General features: G+C 44.4%; 2 long non-coding RNA genes across 2 annotated transcripts; both read left to right on the top strand.

Moving 5' to 3' along the window:
- The first annotated feature begins 1,935 nt into the window (after positions 1-1,935).
- LOC135369716 (uncharacterized) lies at positions 1,936-3,140 on the top strand. Its single transcript, XR_010415121.1, has 3 exons — positions 1,936-2,220; positions 2,393-2,551; positions 3,042-3,140. It is a non-coding gene; the product is annotated as an uncharacterized LOC135369716 (long non-coding RNA).
- Positions 3,141-10,219: 7,079 nt separating this feature from the next.
- Positions 10,220-11,412, top strand: LOC135369712 (uncharacterized). The gene is made up of 3 exons (XR_010415120.1): positions 10,220-10,504; positions 10,677-10,835; positions 11,326-11,412. It is a non-coding gene; the product is annotated as an uncharacterized LOC135369712 (long non-coding RNA).
- Positions 11,413-16,471: the final 5,059 nt, after the last annotated feature.

The following is a 16,471-nucleotide window of genomic DNA, read 5'->3' as shown; positions in this document are numbered from 1 at the left end:
TTTTCTACGTGCAGCCATGGAAGCCATTTTAATCTGTAAGTTTGAATTTCAAACACGTCTAGCATAATTTACTTATCTTTTTAATGGCTTCCCCCCCTCTCTATAATTAACTGGCTTGCACTGTGGCATTGAGGAGTACTCAGTCAGCCTCCCAGGTGTATATCGCTCGCTGAGTGACCCCTGGTTTGCCAATCCCGAACGATGCGCAGCTACCCAGGGCCGACGAGCCGCAACCACACGCGAAACACGTGTCCTCTGGTGCTGTCGCATTGTTCAGTGAGTATCTGTTTTTCTACGTGCAGCCATGGAAGCCATTTTAATCTGTAAGTTTGAATTTCAAACACGTCTAGCATAATTTACTTATTTTTTTAATGGCTCCCCCCCCCCTCTTTATAATTCACTGGCTTGCACTGTGGCATTGAGGAGTGCTCAGTCACCCTCCCAGGTGTATATCGCTCGCTGAGTGACCTCTGGTTTCCCAATCCCGAACGATGCGCAGCTACCCAGGGCCGACGAGCCGCAAACACGGCGAAACACGTGTCCTCTGGTGCTGTCGCATCGTTCAATGAGTATCTGTTTTTCTACGTGCAGCCATGGAAGCCATTTTAATCTGTAAGTTTAAATTTCAAACACGTCTAGCATAATTTACTTATTTTTTAATGGCTTTCCCCCCCTCTTTATAATTCACTGGCTTGCACTGTGGCATTGAGGAGTGCTCAGTCACCCTCCCAGGTGTATATCGCTCGCTGAGTGACCCCTGGTTTGCCAATCCCGAACGATGCGCAGCTACCCAGGGCCGACGAGCCGGAACCACACGCGAAACACGTGTCCTCTGGTGCTGTCGCATCGTTCAATGAGTATCTGTTTTTCTACGTGCAGCCATGGAAGCCATCTTAATCTGTAAGTTTGAATTTCAAACACGTCTAGCATAATTTACTTATTTTTTTAATGGCTTCCCCCCCTCTTTATAATTCACTGGCTTGCACTGTGGCATTGAGGAGTGCTCAGTCACCCTCCCAGGTGTATATCGCTCGCTGAGTGACCCCTGGTTTGCCAATCCAGAACGATGCGCAGCTACCCAGGGCCGACGAGCCGCAACCACACGCGAAACACGTGTCCTCTGGTGCTGTCGCATCGTTCAATGAGTATCTGTTTTTCTACGTGCAGCCATGGAAGCCATTTTAATCTGTAAGTTTGAATTTCAAACACGTCTAGCATAATTTACTTATTTTTTTAATGGCTTCCCCCCCTCTTTATAATTCACAGGCTTGCACTGTGGCATTGAGGAGTGCTCATTCACCCTCCCAGGTGTATATCGCTCGCTGAGTGACCCCTGGTTTGCCAATCCCGGACGATGCGCAGCTACCCAGGGCCGACGAGCCGCAAACACGGCGAAACACGTGTCCTCTGGTGCTGTCGCATCGTTCAATGAGTATCTGTTTTTCTACGTGCAGCCATGGAAGCCATTTTAAAGGGACTCTGACCAGAAACTGTGGGAGCTCTTTCGTACTTGTAGTCGATAAAGCACCCAACAAGGACTCTCCATGCGAAAATTCACGCATTAAAACCCCACAGTTTCTCTAAACTCGAATTTTAAACATTCGGCTTCATCCGAGTGCAGCACGCCTAGCGTCAAACCGAGAAAACATACGTTTATATAGAATATCCACCCCGGCCCACCATCAAGATGACGTCAACACGGGGGCCACTCGCAACACCCACAATTGGCTCAAACGCGTCACGTGGTCACGCAATATCTGTCAATTTCCTTCACGAAATGGCATTTCTACGTTAATATGTTTTTGTTACAGAGCCTCAAAAAGAAAAATATACCCTGCGTTTATCACCTGCAACAGTTTCTACGATTTTCTTTTCAATCTGTACACGGCGTTCGATATATGCTTCCGTATCCGGTCAGCTGTAATGGATGCCGTATGCCGAGCTTGCGAACTGCGAACTTGTGTGACTCCCGGTTCATCCTTTTTATTCGGGTCATTGGGTTGGTGTTGGAGTTGGTCACCATATTCTGAACGTTTCACCTATCGTTGCGGTGTACTGTTCTTGATCTGCTGCGAAGCGACGAACCGCAACGGCAGTCACTCGCCTCAGCGAACTTCTGTCTGCTGCATCTCAAAGGAGCATGGGGACCTGATGATACCTTCAACTAAAGAAACCAAATGTGCTCTCGTGTGGTCCTGACGGAAAAGTAGTATCAACAAGGTTAGCACATTTATTTTTCAGTTCCAAGTCTAGGTACTGACAACCATGCAGGTGCAGTCGATCATTCTCGTAGCTGTTGTGTAACGCGTATGCTTTCTTACATATCCCACAGAACCCTCCACTTTTTCAACCAAGTTATCTTTATGAGATCCTTCTGATGGCTTCTTACTAGGCTATGCCGCTCCGAAGCATTGAGATGACGAAGCGTCGTGGTAGCTGCACCTCTGCCTTCGAGAGATGAATCAGTTATTCCACACTGTGCTTACTGGCTTTGTATAGAGTCTGGCAAATCCGACAGACTTGGACTGCCTTTTTCAAGAAAGTTTGAAATGTAAGTATGTGTATATTGGTTTCACATATCCACCACATATTGAGCGTGTGTATGATTGTACTTTATATGCTACAGCGTATCAGCATACATTATTATTCAACACGTAGTGTGGCAAACTCGACATCAGTCACACAAAGCCAACAATTGCCTTTTCTACAATTGCTTATTTTTATCATATCATGTTTTTGTCTATATCTCAATTTACCAACCAACAAAGTATATTATTTTAGTATAATCGTCTTGATATTTAACAAGTCACAGTTTTATCATGGTTTTGGCGCACTATAGCCCGAGTTGCTTATGCGTCATTAAATTGAATCATCATCATCTTCAACTGCCATTATTCAATTGAAGTGCCAGGTGGATATAATGATATGGCGAGATATATTTTTTGCTGTCATCCTGGAATTGCTCATTTCATAGTCACCGTGAAGTTTGTTTTCGTTTTCAGAAACATTAAGAGGACTAAAACCAAACACTTTTCTTTCAGAGCATCCCTTATGCACCTGCATTTCAATTCCAATCTGTATTACAAGAATGACAGACCACTCAACAGAGATGAACATCTGAAAGTGAAAGAGCTGGAATGAAGATACGTGAATCTGTGTCAAAGGTTCTTAATATGTGTACTAGTCGAGGACATTAATTCTCAAGCTTATTCCTCTCTTCAGAAGAGGTGACAACTATGCTCCTTCTATCTATTAACCAGCTCCACTTTTTAGGGTTCCCTGTAAACTAATGGAGGACATCATGTACTACCATGTCGATTCCTTTTTTAAAATTCCAGCATGGCTTTAGAAAAGGGTATTCAGGCAAAACTAACGTAGTGGAATTCGTTCACATCATTTCAAACTGTCTTGATTTCTGGGTCCACGTAGATGTAGTATTCTTTTTATTTTGTAAGGGCTTTTGACACTATGCTCTATGCTCGCGTGTTGGCCAAAGTAGCCTAATTAAAATTTGATCCTGCTACCTGGATATGCAGTTTCTAACCGTAACCGTGGCGACAACTCGTGAGGAGAACCTATCATATCGCCACCATGCAGCATTTGTTATGTTACAATCGCTTCACATTTTAATCTAGTCAAAAGCAAGGACTTTTGGTGATCGGTCTTGCATGATTACGTGCCCCTCCGTTATGTAACACCACACTGGGTTCTTCAACCTATGATAGATAAATAAATATATTGCCAAGTAAATTGTCTACAAGGCTCGTTATTCCATTTCGCCACACTACCACAAGCAATTGTTAGAGTAGTGGCCCAGGGTATGAAGCTCGCCACTAATCATCATTCAAACAAAGTTCATAATGTAAAATCCTTTACTCAGAAAACTGGCTTAACACAACAATTAAGAATAAAGAGAGTAAACATTTCATTGCCTATCCAGGTGGCATCATCCCTCCAACAGAGAACAATCAAAAACAACATCAAAGGAGTCAAATCGGTGGTCCGCATTCCTTTCATCCAACGTATTTCATACGCTATTTGGAGGGCACTGTGCCCATCAGGCATTTTGACTGTGCATATCAAGTTGAGTGCATAGAATGTGATGCAACCTACATTGGCGAGATAGACAAAAGACGTGGGACAAGACTAAAAGAGTCAGGGCTACTAATGCTTAGCTTAACTAAACAGGACCGAATCAGTCTACCACTGCTGTCCTAAGGGACATATATTTTGATGGTGCAGTAACCTTTGCTCATGACTAGCGATGGGGCCCTAGAAAGTTCTTAGAATCCTGCTTTATCAGGTGTGATGCTTCAGCCTGTAATACATACCGTGGCCCCCTATCGGATGTGTAAGATTCCCTCTTAGATAGGCTGATGTGCTCATCTTTGGCCTCTGTTGTACTGATGATGCCACCCGGATAGGCGACAAAACGTTTACGCTCTGTTTTTATTCGTTGTGTTGAGCGGTGTTTGCAGTAAAGGACGCTACATTATGAGGTTGTCACCCGGCTTTTGGAATATATTTTCAAATAAAGTTGTTGTTTTACAAAGCTCAATACATTGCAGAAATCATTCTTGCTGCCTATTGTTTTGGGGGTGCCATCCTTGCAGTCACATGAAGCACTGAAGGGCCAACTTAAAAAGTAAAGGCAATCTGATTTATGTTCTTGCCGACATGGCACAGCGTATGTACGAGGTAGCTCCATTTCAGAAGCCTGAGAACACTCAAAGCAATTAGTGTGCTAGCATCAGATATGGTGTACAGCATTACATATTTGCTTTTGCTAGGGCAACTAAGAAGGGTGGATAGAAAGGCAGTTACAACCTGTTTCCACAAAAGACACTCAGATTCATTAGCAATTTCCTCCAAGAGAGCCAAGGCTTTTTCTAGATTACTAGAACATGGGTACCTGGTTATAAATAACAAGAATTCATCTACCAGAAGTCAGTGTTTCACACACCCTGCTTTCCATCAACACTATTAAAAGCTGTGTCCCCCAAACCTGCACAAAATTCCTGGAGAGTCTTTACTGGACACTGTTGCTGTCCCTCTCACCAGGTGCTCTCTATGAACCCGATTCACAGTTCTGGATGCACTGCCTGAGCTAACTTCAGCATGCTTTCCCAACACAAATGGTAACTGCTACGAGGAGTGTTGTACTTACTGAAAGCAACATAAAATGCTGTACCTTGACAGGTAATGTTGATATCCTTCTTAAGACCGTAGAGAGATGTTCCTTGCTCCCTTTCTTCCAAATCTTACTATCAGACGCAAGCCCACTTGCCACCAAGCCAATGAGTTGTGCCTCACAGTCAGTGCAATCAAGGGAATCTATCACTGAGGCTCAGAAAAGCTGTTTTCCATCGGGATCTGATCCAGCACTGAGCCGTGAGTAGCCCCGTGAAAGTACCAGGGTTTCTTCGAATTTTAGATGTGCCAGCGTTTGTTTTCCTCCCCTCCTTCTTTTTGTGTAGTAGCTGATTACTTTAGCCTTGTACTGCTTTGGAGATTGGAGATGTGGAGATGATGTAAGAGGTGGAACTAGGCTTTATGCAAAATGAGGCAAAGTGTGACTACGTACAAATCTTATGAGAATGTTTATGTATCATTCACACAAAGAGAGGATACGTGTTACATCTTTTTCCGGTTTTTGATATTTATTTATTTATGAATATATCTCAAAGGCCATTGCAGGCATTACATGAGGGGGGGACATCAACATGGGTCACTTAACAAATACGGAAGTTACAAGGAACATACATATTTGGAAGACAAGACTATTTTTCGTTCGTTCATCAGTCTTGCTCAAGAAATTGTTCACAGTAGCAATGGTACACAATGTCACGAAAGGAGTGCTCATCTATCGTTCCGCAAGACTCATTAAAAAGCACTAGTGCTGTGTTTCAACACAAGATGTTGAACTCATGAACCATGCATCATCCTGAGAGCTATAGATCATCCTAAATACAGATGCTGAATTATTTTAAATGTGATAGACGAGCTGTGCGAAGAGGTACTCCCAGTTAGGATCTTGGGTACTTGAAGCCTGTGGCATTTACTGTGGGAAAGGCTTGCCAGACCCTCTTCACTGCACAGGCTGGGATGACCATCATCTTGTTTTTCCCAAGCTTGTGCCATACTCACCTTGCAAACTGGCGATACGCAGTGTATCTGCATGTACACAGATGTACATAAAATATAGTTTAGGCAAATAGGTAACCGGTTACAGTACAGTGTGTGTGCAATGTCATTTCTACATGTACCTGAGAGCAACTGCAGTTTACCTGCCCACACCTTGTACATTACTACACATGCTGTGTTCTTTTAGAACCCAACATTGTTTTACTTTTCACTGAATCGACAATCAAGAACACTCAATATCGCTAAAAACCTACGCTAAAACCTTATGTACAGGGCAATAAATAAAAACGTGACTCAGGACACAGCACAGTGACAATTACAAAATTGCCTACATTGGTTTTCTCCAGTTCAGAGTCGTGTACTGTATAGCCTTTTTATGTGCTGCGCCCTGTACTGGAGTTTTTAACGACTTTATTGCAGGACCAAACCAGTTTTGGGCGCCCAAATTTTAACATCGTTCGACAAGGACACATGTGACTTACTTGTGAATATAGTCGCTCATAGGTTCGCGCTGCCCACGGAGTTCAATATGCGACCTTCAGGACAGTCATATTGAAGAATAGAAGTTGGAAATCTTTGTGGGTTGTAATGCACTCATACTGCAGTCATTCGGCAGTGTTTTCGAGCTCCTTGCAGCACAAGCATTCGATCTCCTTCGGCATTATGACACACCAGCCACACCGGCACCATGAACAGCAAGTGCGCATTAGATATCAGAACACGAAATTTCTGAGAACGTTTACATGTTCGATCACAATGTGCGTTAAAAAGCTCATCGCTTACCTGAAGACAGGCGACTCATGCTGTTTGCTTCATCTGTGACTGATGTTCGTAGAGCTCTAACTTCGTCTCGCATTCGCGGCATCGGCGACGTTTCGAAAGCCTACCGAGCTGTTCAGCACGCAGAATTTTCCTCTCGATCGCAGAAAAGTCAGAAAGAAGTTCCGGGCTCGAAGTCTCCGCATTTCTTCCTTCGACGTCCATATTGAAGATCGCTTTCCGGACGGATGCCGGCGCTCTCACAAACTCACTAACAACAGAACTTCCGGTCCGGGCGCCCAATGAAACGTGGCCCTCGTGATTTCGTCACGCACACGGAAATTGGCGGATGTCTACTGCAAAGAGGCTAGATTTCGGCCCCGATTACGCGAGTTGAGGGGGAAAAGCGAAGCCAGTTTTTAGCTCCCCGTTTGGCAAACTTTGCCTCCGCGCACAGCCAAAATATTTCGCGTGTGGCTTGGAGGCATATTATACCTTCGTAATAGATGCAAACGAAATATTTGTCGAACTTCTGGTCAGAGTCCCTTTAATCTGTAAGTTTGAATTTCAAACACGTCTAGCATAATTTACTTATTTTTTTAATGGCTTCCCCCCCTCTTTATAATTCACTGGCTTGCACTGTGGCATTGAGGAGTGCTCAGTCACCCTCCCAGGTGTATATCGCTCGCTGAGTGACCCCTGGTTTGCCAATCCCGAACGATGCGCAGCTACCCAGGGCCGACGAGCCGCAAACACAGCGAAACACGTGTCCTCTGGTGCTGTCGCATCGTTCAATGAGTATCTGTTTTTCTACGTGCAGCCATGGAAGCCATTTTAATCTGTAAGTTTGAATTTCAAACACGTCTAGCATAATTTATTTATTTTTTTAATGGCTTCCCCCCCTCTTTATAATTCACTGGCTTGCACTGTGGCATTGAGGAGTGCTCAGTCACCCTCCCAGGTGTATATCGCTCGCTGAGTGACCCCTGGTTTGCCAATCCCGAACGATGCGCAGCTACCCAGGGCCGACGAGCCGCAAACACAGCGAAACACGTGTCCTCTGGTGCTGTCGCATCGTTCAATGAGTATCTGTTTTTCTACGTGCAGCCATGGAAGCCATTTTAATCTGTAAGTTTGAATTTCAAACACGTCTAGCATAATTTATTTATTTTTTTAATGGCTTCCCCCCCTCTTTATAATTCACTGGCTTGCACTGTGGCATTGAGGAGTGCTCAGTCACCCTCCCAGGTGTATATCGCTCGCTGAGTGACCCCTGGTTTGCCAATCCCGAACGATGCGCAGCTACCCAGGGCCGACGAGCCGCAAACACGGCGAAACACGTGTCCTCTGGTGCTGTCGCATCGTTCAATGAGTATCTGTTTTTCTACGTGCAGCCATGGAAGCCATTTTAATCTGTAAGTTTGAATTTCAAACACGTCTAGCATAATTTACTTATCTTTTTAATGGCTTCCCCCCCCTCTCTATAATTAACTGGCTTGCACTGTGGCATTGAGGAGTGCTCAGTCACCCTCCCAGGTGTATATCGCTCGTGTAGTGACCCCTGGTTTGCCAATCCCGAACGATGCGCAGCTACCCAGGGCCGACGAGCCGCAAACACGGCGAAACACGTGTCCTCTGGTGCTGTCGCATCGTTCAATGAGTATCTGTTTTTCTACGTGCAGCCATGGAAGCCATTTTAATCTGTAAGTTTGAATTTCAAACACGTCTAGCATAGTTTACTTATTTTTTTAATGGCTTCCCCCCCCCTCTTTATAATTCACTGGCTTGCACTGTGGCATTGAGGAGTGCTCAGTCACCCTCCCAGGTGTATATCGCTCGCTGAGTGACCCCTGGTTTGCCAATCCAGAACGATGCGCAGCTACCCAGGGCCGACGAGCCGCAACCACACGAGAAACATGTGTCCTCTGGTGCTGTCGCATCGTTCAATGAGTATCTGTTTTTCTACGTGCAGCCATGGAAGCCATTTTAATCTGTAACTTTGAATTTCAAACACGTCTAGCATAATTTACTTATTTTTTAATGGCTTTCCCCCCCTCTTTATAATTCACTGGCTTGCACTGTGGCATTGAGGAGTGCTCAGTCACCCTCCCAGGTGTATATCGCTCGCTGAGTGACCCCTGGTTTGCCAATCCCGAACGATGCGCAGCTACCCAGGGCCGACGAGCCGGAACCACACGCGAAACACGTGTCCTCTGGTGCTGTCGCATCGTTCAATGAGTATCTGTTTTTCTACGTGCAGCCATGGAAGCCATCTTAATCTGTAAGTTTGAATTTCAAACACGTCTAGCATAATTTACTTATTTTTTTAATGGCTTCCCCCCCTCTTTATAATTCACTGGCTTGCACTGTGGCATTGAGGAGTGCTCAGTCACCCTCCCAGGTGTATATCGCTCGCTGAGTGACCCCTGGTTTGCCAATCCAGAACGATGCGCAGCTACCCAGGGCCGACGAGCCGCAACCACACGCGAAACACGTGTCCTCTGGTGCTGTCGCATCGTTCAATGAGTATCTGTTTTTCTACGTGCAGCCATGGAAGCCATTTTAATCTGTAAGTTTGAATTTCAAACACGTCTAGCATAATTTACTTATTTTTTTAATGGCTTCCCCCCCTCTTTATAATTCACAGGCTTGCACTGTGGCATTGAGGAGTGCTCATTCACCCTCCCAGGTGTATATCGCTCGCTGAGTGACCCCTGGTTTGCCAATCCCGGACGATGCGCAGCTACCCAGGGCCGACGAGCCGCAAACACGGCGAAACACGTGTCCTCTGGTGCTGTCGCATCGTTCAATGAGTATCTGTTTTTCTACGTGCAGCCATGGAAGCCATTTTAAAGGGACTCTGACCAGAAACTGTGGGAGCTCTTTCGTACTTGTAGTCGATAAAGCACCCAACAAGGACTCTCCATGCGAAAATTCACGCATTAAAACCCCACAGTTTCTCTAAACTCGAATTTTAAACATTCGGCTTCATCCGAGTGCAGCACGCCTAGCGTCAAACCGAGAAAACATACGTTTATATAGAATATCCACCCCGGCCCACCATCAAGATGACGTCAACACGGGGGCCACTCGCAACACCCACAATTGGCTCAAACGCGTCACGTGGTCACGCAATATCTGTCAATTTCCTTCACGAAATGGCATTTCTACGTTAATATGTTTTTGTTACAGAGCCTCAAAAAGAAAAATATACCCTGCGTTTATCACCTGCAACAGTTTCTACGATTTTCTTTTCAATCTGTACACGGCGTTCGATATATGCTTCCGTATCCGGTCAGCTGTAATGGATGCCGTATGCCGAGCTTGCGAACTGCGAACTTGTGTGACTCCCGGTTCATCCTTTTTATTCGGGTCATTGGGTTGGTGTTGGAGTTGGTCACCATATTCTGAACGTTTCACCTATCGTTGCGGTGTACTGTTCTTGATCTGCTGCGAAGCGACGAACCGCAACGGCAGTCACTCGCCTCAGCGAACTTCTGTCTGCTGCATCTCAAAGGAGCATGGGGACCTGATGATACCTTCAACTAAAGAAACCAAATGTGCTCTCGTGTGGTCCTGACGGAAAAGTAGTATCAACAAGGTTAGCACATTTATTTTTCAGTTCCAAGTCTAGGTACTGACAACCATGCAGGTGCAGTCGATCATTCTCGTAGCTGTTGTGTAACGCGTATGCTTTCTTACATATCCCACAGAACCCTCCACTTTTTCAACCAAGTTATCTTTATGAGATCCTTCTGATGGCTTCTTACTAGGCTATGCCGCTCCGAAGCATTGAGATGACGAAGCGTCGTGGTAGCTGCACCTCTGCCTTCGAGAGATGAATCAGTTATTCCACACTGTGCTTACTGGCTTTGTATAGAGTCTGGCAAATCCGACAGACTTGGACTGCCTTTTTCAAGAAAGTTTGAAATGTAAGTATGTGTATATTGGTTTCACATATCCACCACATATTGAGCGTGTGTATGATTGTACTTTATATGCTACAGCGTATCAGCATACATTATTATTCAACACGTAGTGTGGCAAACTCGACATCAGTCACACAAAGCCAACAATTGCCTTTTCTACAATTGCTTATTTTTATCATATCATGTTTTTGTCTATATCTCAATTTACCAACCAACAAAGTATATTATTTTAGTATAATCGTCTTGATATTTAACAAGTCACAGTTTTATCATGGTTTTGGCGCACTATAGCCCGAGTTGCTTATGCGTCATTAAATTGAATCATCATCATCTTCAACTGCCATTATTCAATTGAAGTGCCAGGTGGATATAATGATATGGCGAGATATATTTTTTGCTGTCATCCTGGAATTGCTCATTTCATAGTCACCGTGAAGTTTGTTTTCGTTTTCAGAAACATTAAGAGGACTAAAACCAAACACTTTTCTTTCAGAGCATCCCTTATGGACCTGCATTTCAATTCCAATCTGTATTACAAGAATGACAGACCACTCAACAGAGATGAACATCTGAAAGTGAAAGAGCTGGAATGAAGATACGTGAATCTGTGTCAAAGGTTCTTAATATGTGTACTAGTCGAGGACATTAATTCTCAAGCTTATTCCTCTCTTCAGAAGAGGTGACAACTATGCTCCTTCTATCTATTAACCAGCTCCACTTTTTAGGGTTCCCTGTAAACTAATGGAGGACATCATGTACTACCATGTCGATTCCTTTTTTAAAATTCCAGCATGGCTTTAGAAAAGGGTATTCAGGCAAAACTAACGTAGTGGAATTCGTTCACATCATTTCAAACTGTCTTGATTTCTGGGTCCACGTAGATGTAGTATTCTTTTTATTTTGTAAGGGCTTTTGACACTATGCTCTATGCTCGCGTGTTGGCCAAAGTAGCCTAATTAAAATTTGATCCTGCTACCTGGATATGCAGTTTCTAACCGTAACCGTGGCGACAACTCGTGAGGAGAACCTATCATATCGCCACCATGCAGCATTTGTTATGTTACAATCGCTTCACATTTTAATCTAGTCAAAAGCAAGGACTTTTGGTGATCGGTCTTGCATGATTACGTGCCCCTCCGTTATGTAACACCACACTGGGTTCTTCAACCTATGATAGATAAATAAATATATTGCCAAGTAAATTGTCTACAAGGCTCGTTATTCCATTTCGCCACACTACCACAAGCAATTGTTAGAGTAGTGGCCCAGGGTATGAAGCTCGCCACTAATCATCATTCAAACAAAGTTCATAATGTAAAATCCTTTACTCAGAAAACTGGCTTAACACAACAATTAAGAATAAAGAGAGTAAACATTTCATTGCCTATCCAGGTGGCATCATCCCTCCAACAGAGAACAATCAAAAACAACATCAAAGGAGTCAAATCGGTGGTCCGCATTCCTTTCATCCAACGTATTTCATACGCTATTTGGAGGGCACTGTGCCCATCAGGCATTTTGACTGTGCATATCAAGTTGAGTGCATAGAATGTGATGCAACCTACATTGGCGAGATAGACAAAAGACGTGGGACAAGACTAAAAGAGTCAGGGCTACTAATGCTTAGCTTAACTAAACAGGACCGAATCAGTCTACCACTGCTGTCCTAAGGGACATATATTTTGATGGTGCAGTAACCTTTGCTCATGACTAGCGATGGGGCACTAGAAAGTTCTTAGAATCCTGCTTTATCAGGTGTGATGCTTCAGCCTGTAATACATACCGTGGCCCCCTATCGGATGTGTAAGATTGACTCTTAGATAGGCTGATGTGCTCATCTTTGGCCTCTGTTGTACTGATGATGCCACCCGGATAGGCGACAAAACGTTTACGCTCTGTTTTTATTCGTTGTGTTGAGCGGTGTTTGCAGTAAAGGACGCTACATTATGAGGTTGTCACCCGGCTTTTGGAATATATTTTCAAATAAAGTTGTTGTTTTACAAAGCTCAATACATTGCAGAAATCATTCTTGCTGCCTATTGTTTTGGGGGTGCCATCCTTGCAGTCACATGAAGCACTGAAGGGCCAACTTAAAAAGTAAAGGCAATCTGATTTATGTTCTTGCCGACATGGCACAGCGTATGTACGAGGTAGCTCCATTTCAGAAGCCTGAGAACACTCAAAGCAATTAGTGTGCTAGCATCAGATATGGTGTACAGCATTACATATTTGCTTTTGCTAGGGCAACTAAGAAGGGTGGATAGAAAGGCAGTTACAACCTGTTTCCACAAAAGACACTCAGATTCATTAGCAATTTCCTCCAAGAGAGCCAAGGCTTTTTCTAGATTACTAGAACATGGGTACCTGGTTATAAATAACAAGAATTCATCTACCAGAAGTCAGTGTTTCACACACCCTGCTTTCCATCAACACTATTAAAAGCTGTGTCCCCCAAACCTGCACAAAATTCCTGGAGAGTCTTTACTGGACACTGTTGCTGTCCCTCTCACCAGGTGCTCTCTATGAACCCGATTCACAGTTCTGGATGCACTGCCTGAGCTAACTTCAGCATGCTTTCCCAACACAAATGGTAACTGCTACGAGGAGTGTTGTACTTACTGAAAGCAACATAAAATGCTGTACCTTGACAGGTAATGTTGATATCCTTCTTAAGACCGTAGAGAGATGTTCCTTGCTCCCTTTCTTCCAAATCTTACTATCAGACGCAAGCCCACTTGCCACCAAGCCAATGAGTTGTGCCTCACAGTCAGTGCAATCAAGGGAATCTATCACTGAGGCTCAGAAAAGCTGTTTTCCATCGGGATCTGATCCAGCACTGAGCCGTGAGTAGCCCCGTGAAAGTACCAGGGTTTCTTCGAATTTTAGATGTGCCAGCGTTTGTTTTCCTCCCCTCCTTCTTTTTATGTAGTAGCTGATTACTTTAGCCTTGTACTGCTTTGGAGATTGGAGATGTGGAGATGATGTAAGAGGTGGAACTAGGCTTTATGCAAAATGAGGCAAAGTGTGACTACGTACAAATCTTATGAGAATGTTTATGTATCATTCACACAAAGAGAGGATACGTGTTACATCTTTTTCCGGTTTTTGATATTTATTTATTTATGAATATATCTCAAAGGCCATTGCAGGCATTACATGAGGGGGGGACATCAACATGGGTCACTTAACAAATACGGAAGTTACAAGGAACATACATATTTGGAAGACAAGACTATTTTTCGTTCGTTCATCAGTCTTGCTCAAGAAATTGTTCACAGTAGCAATGGTACACAATGTCACGAAAGGAGTGCTCATCTATCGTTCCGCAAGACTCATTAAAAAGCACTAGTGCTGTGTTTCAACACAAGATGTTGAACTCATGAACCATGCATCATCCTGAGAGCTATAGATCATCCTAAATACAGATGCTGAATTATTTTAAATGTGATAGACGAGCTGTGCGAAGAGGTACTCCCAGTTAGGATCTTGGGTACTTGAAGCCTGTGGCATTTACTGTGGGAAAGGCTTGCCAGACCCTCTTCACTGCACAGGCTGGGATGACCATCATCTTGTTTTTCCCAAGCTTGTGCCATACTCACCTTGCAAACTGGCGATACGCAGTGTATCTGCATGTACACAGATGTACATAAAATATAGTTTAGGCAAATAGGTAACCGGTTACAGTACAGTGTGTGTGCAATGTCATTTCTACATGTACCTGAGAGCAACTGCAGTTTACCTGCCCACACCTTGTACATTACTACACATGCTGTGTTCTTTTAGAACCCAACATTGTTTTACTTTTCACTGAATCGACAATCAAGAACACTCAATATCGCTAAAAACCTACGCTAAAACCTTATGTACAGGGCAATAAATAAAAACGTGACTCAGGACACAGCACAGTGACAATTACAAAATTGCCTACATTGGTTTTCTCCAGTTCAGAGTCGTGTACTGTATAGCCTTTTTATGTGCTGCGCCCTGTACTGGAGTTTTTAACGACTTTATTGCAGGACCAAACCAGTTTTGGGCGCCCAAATTTTAACATCGTTCGACAAGGACACATGTGACTTACTTGTGAATATAGTCGCTCATAGGTTCGCGCTGCCCACGGAGTTCAATATGCGACCTTCAGGACAGTCATATTGAAGAATAGAAGTTGGAAATCTTTGTGGGTTGTAATGCACTCATACTGCAGTCATTCGGCAGTGTTTTCGAGCTCCTTGCAGCACAAGCATTCGATCTCCTTCGGCATTATGACACACCAGCCACACCGGGACCATGAACAGCAAGTGCGCATTAGATATCAGAACACGAAATTTCTGAGAACGTTTACATGTTCGATCACAATGTGCGTTAAAAAGCTCATCGCTTACCTGAAGACAGGCGACTCATGCTGTTTGCTTCATCTGTGACTGATGTTCGTAGAGCTCTAACTTCGTCTCGCATTCGCGGCATCGGCGACGTTTCGAAAGCCTACCGAGCTGTTCAGCACGCAGAATTTTCCTCTCGATCGCAGAAAAGTCAGAAAGAAGTTCCGGGCTCGAAGTCTCCGCATTTCTTCCTTCGACGTCCATATTGAAGATCGCTTTCCGGACGGATGCCGGCGCTCTCACAAACTCACTAACAACAGAACTTCCGGTCCGGGCGCCCAATGAAACGTGGCCCTCGTGATTTCGTCACGCACACGGAAATTGGCGGATGTCCACTGCAAAGAGGCTAGATTTCGGCCCCGATTACGCGAGTTGAGGGGGAAAAGCGAAGCCAGTTTTTAGCTCCCCGTTTGGCAAACTTTGCCTCCGCGCACAGCCAAAATATTTCGCGTGTGGCTTGGAGGCATATTATACCTTCGTAATAGATGCAAACGAAATATTTGTCGAACTTCTGGTCAGAGTCCCTTTAATCTGTAAGTTTGAATTTCAAACACGTCTAGCATAATTTACTTATTTTTTTAATGGCTTCCCCCCCTCTTTATAATTCACTGGCTTGCACTGTGGCATTGAGGAGTGCTCAGTCACCCTCCCAGGTGTATATCGCTCGCTGAGTGACCCCTGGTTTGCCAATCCCGAACGATGCGCAGCTACCCAGGGCCGACGAGCCGCAAACACAGCGAAACACGTGTCCTCTGGTGCTGTCGCATCGTTCAATGAGTATCTGTTTTTCTACGTGCAGCCATGGAAGCCATTTTAATCTGTAAGTTTGAATTTCAAACACGTCTAGCATAATTTATTTATTTTTTTAATGGCTTCCCCCCCTCTTTATAATTCACTGGCTTGCACTGTGGCATTGAGGAGTGCTCAGTCACCCTCCCAGGTGTATATCGCTCGCTGAGTGACCCCTGGTTTGCCAATCCCGAACGATGCGCAGCTACCCAGGGCCGACGAGCCGCAAACACAGCGAAACACGTGTCCTCTGGTGCTGTCGCATCGTTCAATGAGTATCTGTTTTTCTACGTGCAGCCATGGAAGCCATTTTAATCTGTAAGTTTGAATTTCAAACACGTCTAGCATAATTTATTTATTTTTTTAATGGCTTCCCCCCCTCTTTATAATTCACTGGCTTGCACTGTGGCATTGAGGAGTGCTCAGTCACCCTCCCAGGTGTATATCGCTCGCTGAGTGACCCCTGGTTTGCCA

The sequence above is a fragment of the Ornithodoros turicata genome, chromosome 1 (assembly GCF_037126465.1).
Source record: "Ornithodoros turicata isolate Travis chromosome 1, ASM3712646v1, whole genome shotgun sequence".
In the NCBI taxonomy this organism is placed as follows: domain Eukaryota; kingdom Metazoa; phylum Arthropoda; class Arachnida; order Ixodida; family Argasidae; genus Ornithodoros; species Ornithodoros turicata.
Note: the sequence above shows the minus strand (reverse complement) of the source record. Positions and strands in the feature narration are given on the sequence as shown.